The 12,801-nt window shown below is 42.6% G+C and overlaps 1 protein-coding gene across 3 annotated transcripts in view; it reads right to left on the reverse strand.

Moving 5' to 3' along the window:
• Positions 1 to 12,250, reverse strand: part of LOC143787568 (flavin-containing monooxygenase 3-like) — an 80,326-nt gene extending 68,076 nt beyond the window's left edge. The window contains exons 1-2 of one of the 3 annotated variants that reach the window (XM_077276432.1): positions 12,115 to 12,250; positions 4,936 to 5,096 (exon numbers count right to left, since the gene is read on the reverse strand). The gene's annotated coding sequence lies outside the window, so the exon portion shown is untranslated. The remainder of the gene's footprint in view (positions 1 to 4,935; positions 5,097 to 12,114) is intronic. The other 2 variants (XM_077276429.1, XM_077276431.1) reach the window with 2 other exon arrangements.
• Positions 12,251 to 12,801: the final 551 nt, after the last annotated feature.

The raw sequence follows: 12,801 nt of genomic DNA on the forward strand, positions 1-12,801 counted from the left end.
TTGAGGCATTTCCACTGAAGTTGGATCAGCCTGTAACTTCATTTTCCACTTTGATTTTGAGTATCATTCCAAATCCAGACCTCCATGGGATATTCATTTTGATTTACATTGATTATTTTAATGTTTTATTGTTTTCAACACATTCCACTATGTAATGAATAAAGATTTGCAACTGAAATATTTCATTCAGGAATATCTAGTATGTGGCATTTTCGTGTTCCCTTTATTTTTTTTAGCAGTGTAGTAAGCTCCACAAATAAACACATATTGTATCACAACCAAGACAATGCTATGTCATAAAAATGTTTAGTTGTGTACCCGGTGAATAGGATCATTATACTGGACACATCAAACAAAGACTAAACACAGCTGCGCATGCAACAAAAAAGATGTACTGGTCCAAAATATCATAAAGCACAACCTTTATTAGCTAAAATACCAAAATGAATCAGGAAACTGGAGTGGACAATAAGGTGAAAATATTAAGCATGTGCTGCTGTAAAACAAGGGCACACTACACCTGAAAGGAACCACTAACATGTGGAGCTAAATATGAGTTAATATGAAACCAGAACCCACCATCATATCAAAAGTGGGTAGTGCAAAATAAGTATAGGCAGTTTAGGCACACAAAGCATATATGTAAATGCCAGCTATAAAAACATTGGTAGAATTCAATAAAGAATTATATACCTTAGGTATTATAAAGCAGGTGCCAGGCTCTACATTAAGGTCCAGAGAGGTGTGTGTGCCCACCCCAACTCACGTGTTCTTTTCACCAAGATAAGTCCTGCTTGTTTTTGTCGCCCTCATTTTGTGGGCCTTATTGTTCAGTGCATTTCATGTTTTTTCTTGTCCAGCTTAATCTGTGTAAGGATTTATGCAGCCAGGCTGGAATCTCTGGAGAGGCATACCCTCCATGTCTTTAGTTAGATGTGGAGTTTTTGTATTTTCTCTGGTGGATATTTCCTAGTATTTTAATACTGACCGCATAGTTCTCTGTCCTATCCTTCCTATTTAGCTAGATTGGCCTCCTTTGCTAAATCCTGTTTTCAGCCTGTGTATGTTTTTTTCTCTCCTCTCACAGTCAATATTTGTGGGGGGCTGTCTGTTCTTTGGGAATTTTCTCTGAGGCGAGATAGTTTTCCCTTTTCTATCTATAGGGTTAATTAGTCCTCCAGCTGTGTCGAGGTGTCTAGGATCAGTAGGTACATCCCACGGCTACTTCTAGTTGCGGTGTTATGTTCACGGTCCGCGGTCAGTACAGATACCACCTTCTCCAGAGTGAGTCTCATGCTGCTCCTAGGCCACCAGATCATAACAGAAACCCATACAAACACGGGGAGAACATACTATATGTTATTATTTGGATAGCCTTCTCCCTTCAGATCGGCACACGCGCAACGTCATGACAGGATATAGATCATTACCATGACGATCCCCGAGTCACCAAGCTACAGAAAGCTTCTTATACCATGCTCAGAGCATGGTCTATGAAGCTTCTGATCACTCCATTTCGGCCAAAAAGTAGTTGGTTTCCTCGACTAAAGGCCATGGCACTGGAAGAACCTGCTCTACTTTCCTGGAGGGAAGACTTAATACATCAAGGCCCAGTCTTCCACCACGACCTAGATAGACTCCATCTGTCAGCTTAGTTCCTGAGAAGAACATCTTAAGGGCCCAGTGTCTATCTGACCAGGTTATTACTACAATCCAGGAAAATAGAAAGACAGTCTTGGCAATCTATAATTAAATATGCAAAAGATTCTGTTTGGAATGTGGCAGTTCCAATATAGACTCCGGCAGCCTGGATATTCCAAAGATTTTGAATTTTCTTCAGACAAGATTTTACAAGGGTCTGAGAACAAGCACTCTTAAAGTCCAGATATCGGCCTTGAGCGTCTTCTTCAATCATCTGTTGGCTTCTCACTCCTGGGTAGTTAGGTTTATTAAAGCAACACAGAGGTTAAGACCTACTATCAGGTGGTCGGGCACCATGGGATTTAAACTTAGTCATTAATTCCCTTTGTAAAGACCTTTATGAGCCCGTGGAGAGCATAATCTTTTCGTGTTGGTCCATTAAGTCAGCGTTCTTAGTGGCCATTACTATCGCAAAAAAGGTAGGGGAGATCCAAGCCCTGTCCACCCGGGATCCGCATCTCCAGATTCTGGACAAATAGTCCTTAAATTAGATCCTGCCTTTTTGCCCAAAGAAGTGTCTGTCCAGAACCTAAACCAAGAGATAATCTTACCCTCCTTTTGTGAAAATCCAGCATACGAGAAAGAGTCTCTCACGCTTTGGACGTTAGACAGGCAGTCATCGGGTACTTAGAGGCAACTCGGAGTTAGTGGCTGGATTCTAATCTCTTTGTTCTAAATGGGGGCAAAAACAGAGGGAACAAAGCTTCCAAACCCACTATAGCAAGGTGGATCATTTCGGCAATATCCTTAGCGTACAGTTCAGAAGGGATTTCCCCTCCATAGAGCCTAAAGGACCACTCGACTAGAGCAGTCTCCACCTCCTGGGCTGAGAGGGCGCAGGCTTCAGTCAAACAAATTTATAAGGCCGCAACTTGGGCTAGATTAAATACATTTTGCAAGCATTATAATTTGGATGTGTTGTCAGGTCAACAGACTGCTTTTGGGAGAAAAGTAATGTAATAAAAATTTTTAGTTGCATCTATCCTTGGTGTGGTACTTAGAAAAGCACTGAGGGAGATGGATGGGAGGGGCCTTTTAACCTTTTGTGTGTTTCCTGTCCCTGTAAGGAGGAGGAGGATGACCTACATGGTGCTCTCAGGATGGACTCCTGGAAACATAATTACCAGTAGGTCTAATACCCATTTTTTGTTCATTCCCAAAAATCAGAATAGAAAGCGATCAAAAAATGTCATGCGCCCAAAAATTGTACCAATAAAAACGTCAACTCTGCCCGTAAAAAAACAAGTTCTCAAATGACTCTGTTAGCAGAAATATAAGAAAATTATAGCTTTCAAAATATGACAATGATAGTTTTTGCAAAGAAAAAGTGTCTTTTAGTGCGTGACAGCAGCCAAACATAAAAACCTGATATAAATCTGATATCGCTGTTAATTTCTGAAATACGTGATTAAGATGGAACCCCCAGCAGAAGATTCCCTATATCAGGCAAATGGGGGAACTGTAGATGCTGTCTTGCCTATCATCCAGTGGTGCCCGTCTTTTTAGACGTGAATAAAAGCGCTGTCCGTTACAGTTTTGTGCACTTCTGAAAAGAAGGACAACTCTGAGCAGAGGCCAGACAGAGTCCAGAGTAACTCTGCTGCCTCATTATAGTGAATGGATCCCTCGGGAATTTCATCTGAATCACTTCAGAGCTCTAGATGGAAACCCCAAAGTAAGTGGTCCAAAAAATTATATAAAATGTTCCATATTAAAGCTTCAACTCAATCCAAACAACAATCAAATCCCCACTCACGTCTGTCATCTGTCAATGGTAATATAGGGGGTGTCCACGTTACTGATAATACAAAGGCCCCTCACCCCCAAAAGAAATTCAGCGAATTATGTGGTCCCAAATCCAAATGCTCCTCTCCCTTCTGAGCCTCACAGTGTGCCTAAACCACATTTAGTAACCCCATGTTTGGCAAGGGTATAATTTCCAAAATGGGGTCACTTGAGGGTGGATTCCCCTCTTCTAGCACTTAGGGGCTCTGTATATGGAGTCCGCAAACTAAGCATTAATGTACAGCCACATATGGGGTATTTCTATACACAGCAGAAATTGTGTGACAAATTTTGATGCCATTTTTACCCACTTCCCTGTGTGAAAATGTAAAATTTGGGGGCTACAACAAATTTTTTTGTTGCAAAACTGTAATTATTTTTTCATCACTGCCGAATGATATAACGTTCTGTAACAACCTGTGGTGTCAATATGATCACTGCTCCACAAGATGAATTCATTGAGAGGTGTACAGTAGTTTGTAAAATGGGATTTTTAATGGGAGCATCTGCTGCTCTGGCACCTCAGGGGCTCTCCCAGTGGGTCATGGCACCCGCAAACCAGTAAAATCTACACTATAATATGGTGCTCCCAATTACATGTAGGGACTTGGCGCAATCAGGAGAAATTGCACAACAAACTAAGAAGTTCATTTTTTCCTATTAGCAAATGGCAGTCATAGTTTCTCATATATCTCCTTGGGAAAATTAATTTTCCACCCGTGGTCTATATTACTGACAGATTGCTGTCAGATACTTGGTGTTTATTAGTATGAGACTTTGTAGAGTAATACAGTGTTGGTGTGGTCCCTACGTGAATAATAGAGACCTTGACATGAAGATTTCACTCATTTTTCTGTGCTTATTAATATGTATTATTTTGTATTATTTTTCACTTACATGGATCTTCCCATGAGCAATGGATATTTTACTTAATAGATCTTGGAAATAAGTTGATTAAAATGAACTTTGTTGGTAGGAAAACCCCTTTAAGATCAGCCCTTCAATCAAATACTAAAACTTTTTGTGTACCGCTGTATCTGCCGTCATGTTCACTAAAACTGCATGGCATTTTGTGTTGGTCTTTTATTTATTTTTGTTTTGTTTTTATTCTTTTAAGGGTTATCTTGTGAGAGTCACGCATCACATGTTTTTCTAATCCTGGAAACCCAACTTGTGACAATTTATTTAAACAGTAAGTCCCTTTAGTGCAGGGAAAAACCTGAACATCTTGTGAGATGAGCTATAATATAAACCTCTGGGGAAAAGCATCCTATCTCTTGCTAGTATACATCAGTATACTTTTTTTACTGTTTAGAATAGCTCAGTTAACTGGATTTTTTGCTCCAAGTCATCCTACAAAAACATATACTGTATTTTGGGGTATGCAGTACTTATGTGACACAAGTCCAGGTATCTTTGGAGAAATCCAATGTTTACAAAATGAATGACCTTCTACTGTCCTGTAATAGTCCAAATATCAATGATATTTTGTGTTTGAGTCCAAAAAATAATAAGCTAATTGCAAAGTGTCCTGCTTTTCAGTCCGCTGAGAATGAGTTACAATGAGTGGAGAAATTCAGCAGTTTATAGTCAATGTCCCCTCAGTACCACTGTAAGGAAAATGAAGAACAGTTTTAACTGAAATCAATGGTTATTCAGACCAAGAAGGTTTTTTTTATAGCTTCTCTCTGATCTGCCTTATGGAAAATAACCCAATTTTCTATCATATGTTTTTTCAAAAGGGATTTTAAAGCAGACAGACCCCATTCTACAGTATATAACAAAATTATGTACAACGCTGATTCATACATACTATAAGCTGATATGTTAAATCTGAGTTGTTTTTGTAGGGTTGTGGGTGCTCACAGGTCACAGGGTCCGGAACTGCAGGGGCAGAGCCTACTGTTGCAGGGGGTAAGGAGATTGAGGACGGAGCAGACCCTTCACCTGTGTAGAGGTGGCGTGGCAAACCAGGACACAGCCTCCCCTGCTGCACTATGTTACGGTGGCCTCCACTTCACCCACACTCCTCGCCCTGGCAACAAACATAGTGGAGGAGTGGGTCTTCTCCTTAATTCCAACGGTACCTTTAACCCAATCCCACCTCTACCCTCTCTTATCCTCCACTCTTTTGCAGTCCACTCTGTCCACATCTACTCCCCCCATAACCTCCAAATGGCCGTCATATATATATTTACTGACCTCCGGGCCCAACCACTGCCTTTATTGACCAATTCTCCACCTGGCTCCTTCACTTTCTGTCAGCTAACATTCCCATCATAATCATGGGTGACTTCAACATCCCCATTGATACCCACCTATCAGCAGACTCCAAACTCCTGTCCCTTACTTCATCTTTTGAACTTACTCAGTGGTCCTCCTCAGCCACCCACACAGATGGACATACATCAGAACTGGTCTTCACCCGTCTCTGCTCCCTATCTAACTTCACCACCTCCCCTCTCCCTCTATCCGACCACCATCTACACACTTTCTCATCCCTGTCCTCCTCACCTGTCACCCATGTCCAGCAACATGCACACTCCCGCAGAAACCTCACACACCTAGACGCCCACAAACTCTCTGACTCAATCCTACCACTGGCATCCATAGCTTCAATCCTGACACAGACACTGCCACTGCTTTCTACAATGCCACTCTGGCATCAGCCATCGACTCGGTCACCCCTGTCATGCATAGCAGAGTGCGACAAATCAATAGACAACCCTGGCACAATAGCATCACTTAAAAGCTTCGGCAAGTATCCAGAATTGCAGAACGGCGTTGGAAGAAAACGCATTCACAAGATGATTTCACTGCACTCAAACAAGCAACACTGGCATTCAAATCAGCTCTCACTAGTGTTGAGCGATACCGTCCGATACTTGAAAGTATCTGTATCGGAAAGTATCGGCCGATACCGGCAAAGTATCGGATCTGATCCGATACCCGATACCAATACAAGTCAATGGGACTCAAGTATCGGAAGGTATCCCTGATGGTTCCCAGGGTCTGAAGGAGAGGAAACTCTCCTTCAGGCCCTGGGATCCATATTAATGTGTAAAATAAAGAATTAAAATAAAAAATATTGATATACTCACCTCTCCGACGCAGCCTGGACCTTACCGCTGTGAACCGGCAGCCTTCTTTGCTTAAAATGAGCGCGTTCAGCACCTTCCATGACGTCACGGCTTCTGATTGGTCGCGTGCCGCTCATGTGACCACCACGCGACCAATCAGAAGCCGTGACATCATCCCTCAGGTCCTAAATTCCTAGAAGGGAATTTAGGACCTGAGGGATGACGTCGCGGCTTGTGATTGGTCGCGTGGCGGTCACATGAGCGGCACGCGACCAATCAGAAGCCGTGACATCATGGAAGGTGCTGAACGCGCTCATTTTAAACAAAGAAGGCTGCCGGTTACCAGCGGTGATGTCCAGGGGCCTCCGGACAGGTGAGTATATCAATATTTTTTATTTTAATTCTTTATTTTACACATTCATATGGATCCCAGGGCCTGAAGGAGAGTTTCCTCTCCTTCAGACCCTGGGAACCATACACTGGAAACTTCCGATTTCGATTCCCGATACCACAAAAGTATCGGATCTCGGTATCGGAATTCCGATGCCGCAAGTATCGGCCGATACCCGATACTTGCGGTATCGGAATGCTCAACACTAGCTCTCACCTCTGCTAAACAGGCCTACTTCACAACCCTCATATCTTCCTTATCACACAACCCCAAACAGTTGTTCAACACTTTTAACTCCCTCCTCCACCCATCATTGCCCCCTCCGAGTTCCCTAATCGTTGCCGAGGATTTTGCCACGCACTTAAAAAACAAAACAAGGCAAGTCTTTGTTGTCAAACCATCATAACCTCTTTGTATACCAGACCAATGCCCTAACCCCATAACTTCCCTCTCCGGAATGACTGAATTGAAGCTTGCTCATATTCTCTCCAAATCACACCTCATCAATTGTGCGCTTGACCCCATCCCATCCCACCTCCTCCCCAACCTCACCACCACACTAATCCCATCCCTAACCCATCTCTTCAACCTATCACTAACTTCTGGTACCTTCCCCTCTGCTTTCAAACATGCCACAATCACACCTATCCTCAAAAAGCCATCCCTTGACCCAAACGCTTTGTCCAGCTATCGTCCCATATCTTTGCTACCATTTGCTTCCAAACTCCTTGAGCTTCCATGCTGAACTTTCCTCTCACTTTGCATCTAACTCTCTCTTCAACAACCTACAATCTGGCTTCTGTTCCCACTATTCCACTGAGACTGCCCTGACCAAAATTACTAACGACTTATTTACAGCCAAAGCTAACAGACAATTCTCTATACTCCTCCTTCTAGACCTGTCCTCTGCCTTCGACACAGTTGACCACTGCCTCCTGCTACAGATCCTTTCTTCCTTTGGTGTCAAAGACCTTGGCCTATCTTGGATCTCCTCATACCTTACCAACCTCGCCCCCTCTCTGTTGGTGTCCCTTAAGACTCTGTCTTAGGACCCTTACTCTTCTCAATCTATACACTCGGCCTGGGACAACTCACAAGGTCCTATGGCTTCCAGTACCATCTATTTGCTGATGACACTCAGATCTACCTCACTGGCCCAGTTGTCACCTCTCTGCTCCCAAAAATTCCAGAGTGTCTATCAGCCATATCCTCCATCTTCTCCTCTTGCTTCCTCAAGCTCAATGTGAACAAATCTGAACTAATTATCTTTCCTCCATCTCGCATGTCTGCCCTACCTGATCTATCTATCAAAATAAATGAAATCACACTTTCCCCTGTCCCCAAAATCCGCTGCCTCAGAGTAATCCTTGACTCTGCCCTGTCCTTCAAACTGCACATCCAAGCTCTCGCCACTTACTGTCGCCTCCAGCTCAAAAATATTTCCAGAACCCGTTCTTTCCTCAACTCACTCTACCAAAATGTTTGTGCATGCCCTAACCATCTCCCACTTGAACGACTGCAACATCCTCCTTTGTGGCCTACTTTCTATCACTCTCACACCCCTCCAGTCCGTCCTTAACGCTGCTGCCCAACTAATTAATCTCTCTCCTCGCTACACTACTGATTCCCCTCCTTGCAAATCCCTTCACTGGCTCCCAATTTCCCAGCGTATCCAGTTTAAACTACTAACCCTGACCCACAAAGCCATCCATAACCTTTCTCCTCCGTATATTTCCAAACTAATCTCTCAATATCTTCCCTCACGTAATCTCCGGTCCTCCCAAGACCTCCTTCTCTCCTCCACGCTTATTCGCTCCTCACCCAATTGCCTCCAAGACTTCCCCTGAATATCCCCCATCCTCTGGAATTCTGTGACCCAAGATATCCGGTTATCCACCACATTTGGATCCTTCGAAAGAAACCTGAAAACCCACCTCTTCAAGAAAGCTTACAACCTGTAATGACCACATGGCCACCTCAACACAATCAGAGCTACCGCAACACCCGCCCTACTGTCTCCTTCCCCATAATCTTGTTGAATATAAACCCCCCAAGGGCAGGTTCCTCTTCCCTCTGTACCAGTCTGTCATTGTTAGTTTGTTTACTGTAAGTGATATTTGTATTTTGATGTAACCTCTTCTCATGTACAGCACCATGGAATTAATGGTGCTATATAAATAAATAATAATAATAAGTTTGCGTGGGAAAAGAGAGGGAGCTACCGCCTGAGAGAAGTGATAGTGAGGATGACGCAGTGCCACAAGTAAGGATAGACTGCTCGACAGGGATAAAGGTCAAGTGCATTAAGGACCCTGAGATGTCATCTGGCGTGCCGAGGAGTTCACGCAGAGTGGGAGATTTCCGCCGAATACTCTTGGCTGCAGAGCAGCATAATGGACTAGGGGCTCAGCGGGTCTGACCGGTACCTGCCTGCTGCCGCTAGAAGAGAGACCAACTTGTTAGGCAGGGAAGCCAGAAGAACTCAGCACTGGCCTCAGTCAGCAGCCAGCATTCAACCCAGAAGAAGAGACAGGCACCAGAGTCACGCTAAATGAAATTGACTTGTATATAAACTGCCATCTTGAGCTGCTCTTTCCCTTTGTAATCCCTAACATTAATCTGATTTATTCCCTGTTGCTCACTGTGAGGAGGTTTACCCTGTAAGGATTATATCCAAAACTGTTTTCCCCTGTTAACCCTTGCTCTGTGCCGCTGTGTCACTTTTTCCAGTTACCTGTGTTAGATTTTATCTAGTTCTCGGTATCAAAATAACCTAAAGTTTCATCTAATCAAAGAATTAAGCAACCAATCCTTCTTGTTGCCCAATACGGTGCAATAAATATAACATACTATAGTATTTTTAGACAACCTGAAGCTTGAGTCCAGTGGATTAACTATCCATTGCCTTAGTGATGGCTTATAGTCTATTGATAGAATTAAAAGGACTTTCTGAACACACTAACAAAAAAAAAAACATGGCTGTCCATGTAATGAGTCCCTAAACCTCCTTTTTTATCTTTGTATTCTTGTTTTGACTGCCCTTCATTTCCCTGCAGCCATTTCTGTAGTCTGTTATTGCTTATATAGATTCCTGCCAGCCCTTCCCCTGTACCTCTAGACTACATTTCCAATGAGATACAGCTGTATCTGTCCCCAGTTCAAACACTCCCATTCTCAGTGCCCACCCACTTCACACACAAAGCATTACCTTGAGACTTCTATAGAGTCTCAAGATGGATAAATTGCTAGACACACAGTTTCTCCTTGCTACCATTATCCCCTTAGTGTGTGTTATCCTAAAGCCCCCGTCTCACTAAGCGAGATCGCTAGCGAGATCGCTGCTGAGTCACAAGTTTTGTGACGCAACAGCGACCTCAGTAGCGATTTCGCTATGTGTGACACGTAGCAGCGACCAGGCCCCTGCTGTGAGATCGCTGGTCGTGTCGGAATGGCCTGGACCTTTTTTTGATCGTTGAGGTCCCGCTGGGTAGCACACATCGCTGTGTTTGACACCTTACCAACGACCTCGTTGACGACTCAGACACTGAATCGTCATAATAGCTCCCATGTGACATCGTTGTACAGGTCGCTACAGGTCGCTGGTGAGATGTCAAACAGTGAGATCGCAGCTGCGATCGTTGGAAGATCTCACTGTTTGACATCTCACCAGCGACCACATAGCGACGCAGCAACGATCCCTGACAGGTCGTATCGTTGTCGGGATCGCTTTAGTGTCGCTAAGTGAGACGGGGCCTTAAGACTCTCCCATAATCAATAGTGTTACAGGTGCTGACACTAGCACGTCGAAGGCTCCGTGTACTGCAGGGGGAGAAATTAGTCAGATAATGAATTCATTTAATGAAAAACACTCTGTAACACCGAGTAGCCTCCTTTCTGGCCAAAGTCTGTTGCGCAGGTTTAACTTCGGTTGCTTTTCCTCTCTGCACACATCCCCAGTCACCCACAACTTACTGGGAAACATAGGCCTTGTCATCCATTATATTACCATTTAGATCACACTGCTCTTACATTTGTCAGCTGAGTCCTGCCTTCTACATGCAGGATTGCCCTTGAATGACGGGTAATGTTCCTTTGAAAAGCACAGACAGGGAATCTCTGTATTCTGTGCTTTGATTGGATGATAACAAGAAGTAAGGAGCTCTTTGGTCACATGACCATGTTTGACAGCTCAGGAACGGAGAAGAATTTTAACAGTAAGTTATGAACTTTCTTCATTATAATCTGCATGCCCAGAAAACCCATTTTAAGGGGTAAACCTAAGACCTTTTTCCTGATCTGTTGTTTTCAATTTTCATATAACTGATTCTTATAGAAAATATACTCTATCAAACAATGAACTGCAGAAAGATTAATAATGGTACAGTAGTATAAAGCAGATTCCTAATATTTTAGTTTGTTTGTCCAAACTGGAGATGCAAATAAAAACTGGAAAAAGTCAATACTGAAATTGTTGAGTTCACAAACACTATATGTTCATTTTTATAACAGAAAATAGTTACCTATACAAAGAAAATAAAGCATGAAATTCCAATATGTGACATGTTATCCCACCTGAGAGAATAATTTACTAATAATCTTGTACATGGATGGTTACACAATCAAAGCTTTCTCTCTTATATCATTTTTCTTTTTTGCACTCCTATTTATATTTAATAATGCTATCAGTGTTTGGTTTACAGAATCAAGCAAGATAATGACAAAACATAAATAAATCCAACTTCTGTGTATACTACTTTTACAACTCTTATTAACAATGTCTCCATTATTTCCTGCTTAGTTTAGGATATCATATTAACTTAAATACGTTATAGTGTCTAAGAATATTATTTAATTGTTAAATCAAGGAAGCTACTTGATTAACTATAATATTGTATCATACAATTATTAGGTTCTGTAGAAGAATGTAGATCTGGGGATTTATTATGATGGAATATAGGAATATAGGCTGAACTGGATGGACAAATGTCTTTTTTCGGCCTTACTAACTATGTTACTATGTTACTATGTTACTGCACAGTCTTGTTAAGGTAGATGACTAGGGGTTAACTGTGGAACAGTAAAAGCTACACAGTACACATTTGACTCTACTTGTATACATTGGAGCATTAGTACCTGTCTGAAACTTGCTTTACTTACTTTTTGCTGTTCTTGGTGAAGATTAGGTTTTCTTTTGTGATAATTGTTAAGTGGAATGAGCAGAATCTTGACAGGACATTAATCTGCTGCTAGTTCTGTGTACTTTTGCAGTCTGCCAGCATTTTTTTCATAGGTCTTGCAAAACAACAATTTCAGACTCCACCCTGTATCAAGAAAGGGGATGTCAAATTTTCAGTTAATGTCATATGTTTTAAGGGCAACACACATAAGATGGGTGCAATATGAAAAGACTGCTATATGGGGCTAAAGATTCCAGCAAAACTGTTCAAGACCAGCACCTTGAGAGCTGACTTTTAAGCACACTGAATATTAGGAAACATCACCACTATCGATGAGCAAGCGTGCTCGCTACTGATTGTTATTCGCACGAGCATCAGGGTGCTAGAGATGCACGTTACTCGACAAGTATTTTTGAATGCTCGAGCGTGAGCTTGCGCCTCCACCCGGCATGTTTGGCTCTTGTTAGACAGCCAATAAACATGCAGCGTGTCATGATCCAGTTCGGAGTTTGTTTTCTGCTGTTCCATCTCTGGACTCAACATGCGGGAGTTAATCCCCTCATCCTCATTTTGGAGCTGGCTGGGCTTTTTAAGTCCTCTGTAGTCTGCTGGCTGGCGTCAGTGATAGTTCATGCTTCCTGGCTAAAGCAGCTGAACTGTATACCCT

Source organism: Ranitomeya variabilis, chromosome 8 (assembly GCF_051348905.1).
Source record: "Ranitomeya variabilis isolate aRanVar5 chromosome 8, aRanVar5.hap1, whole genome shotgun sequence".
In the NCBI taxonomy this organism is placed as follows: Eukaryota; Metazoa; Chordata; class Amphibia; order Anura; family Dendrobatidae; genus Ranitomeya; species Ranitomeya variabilis.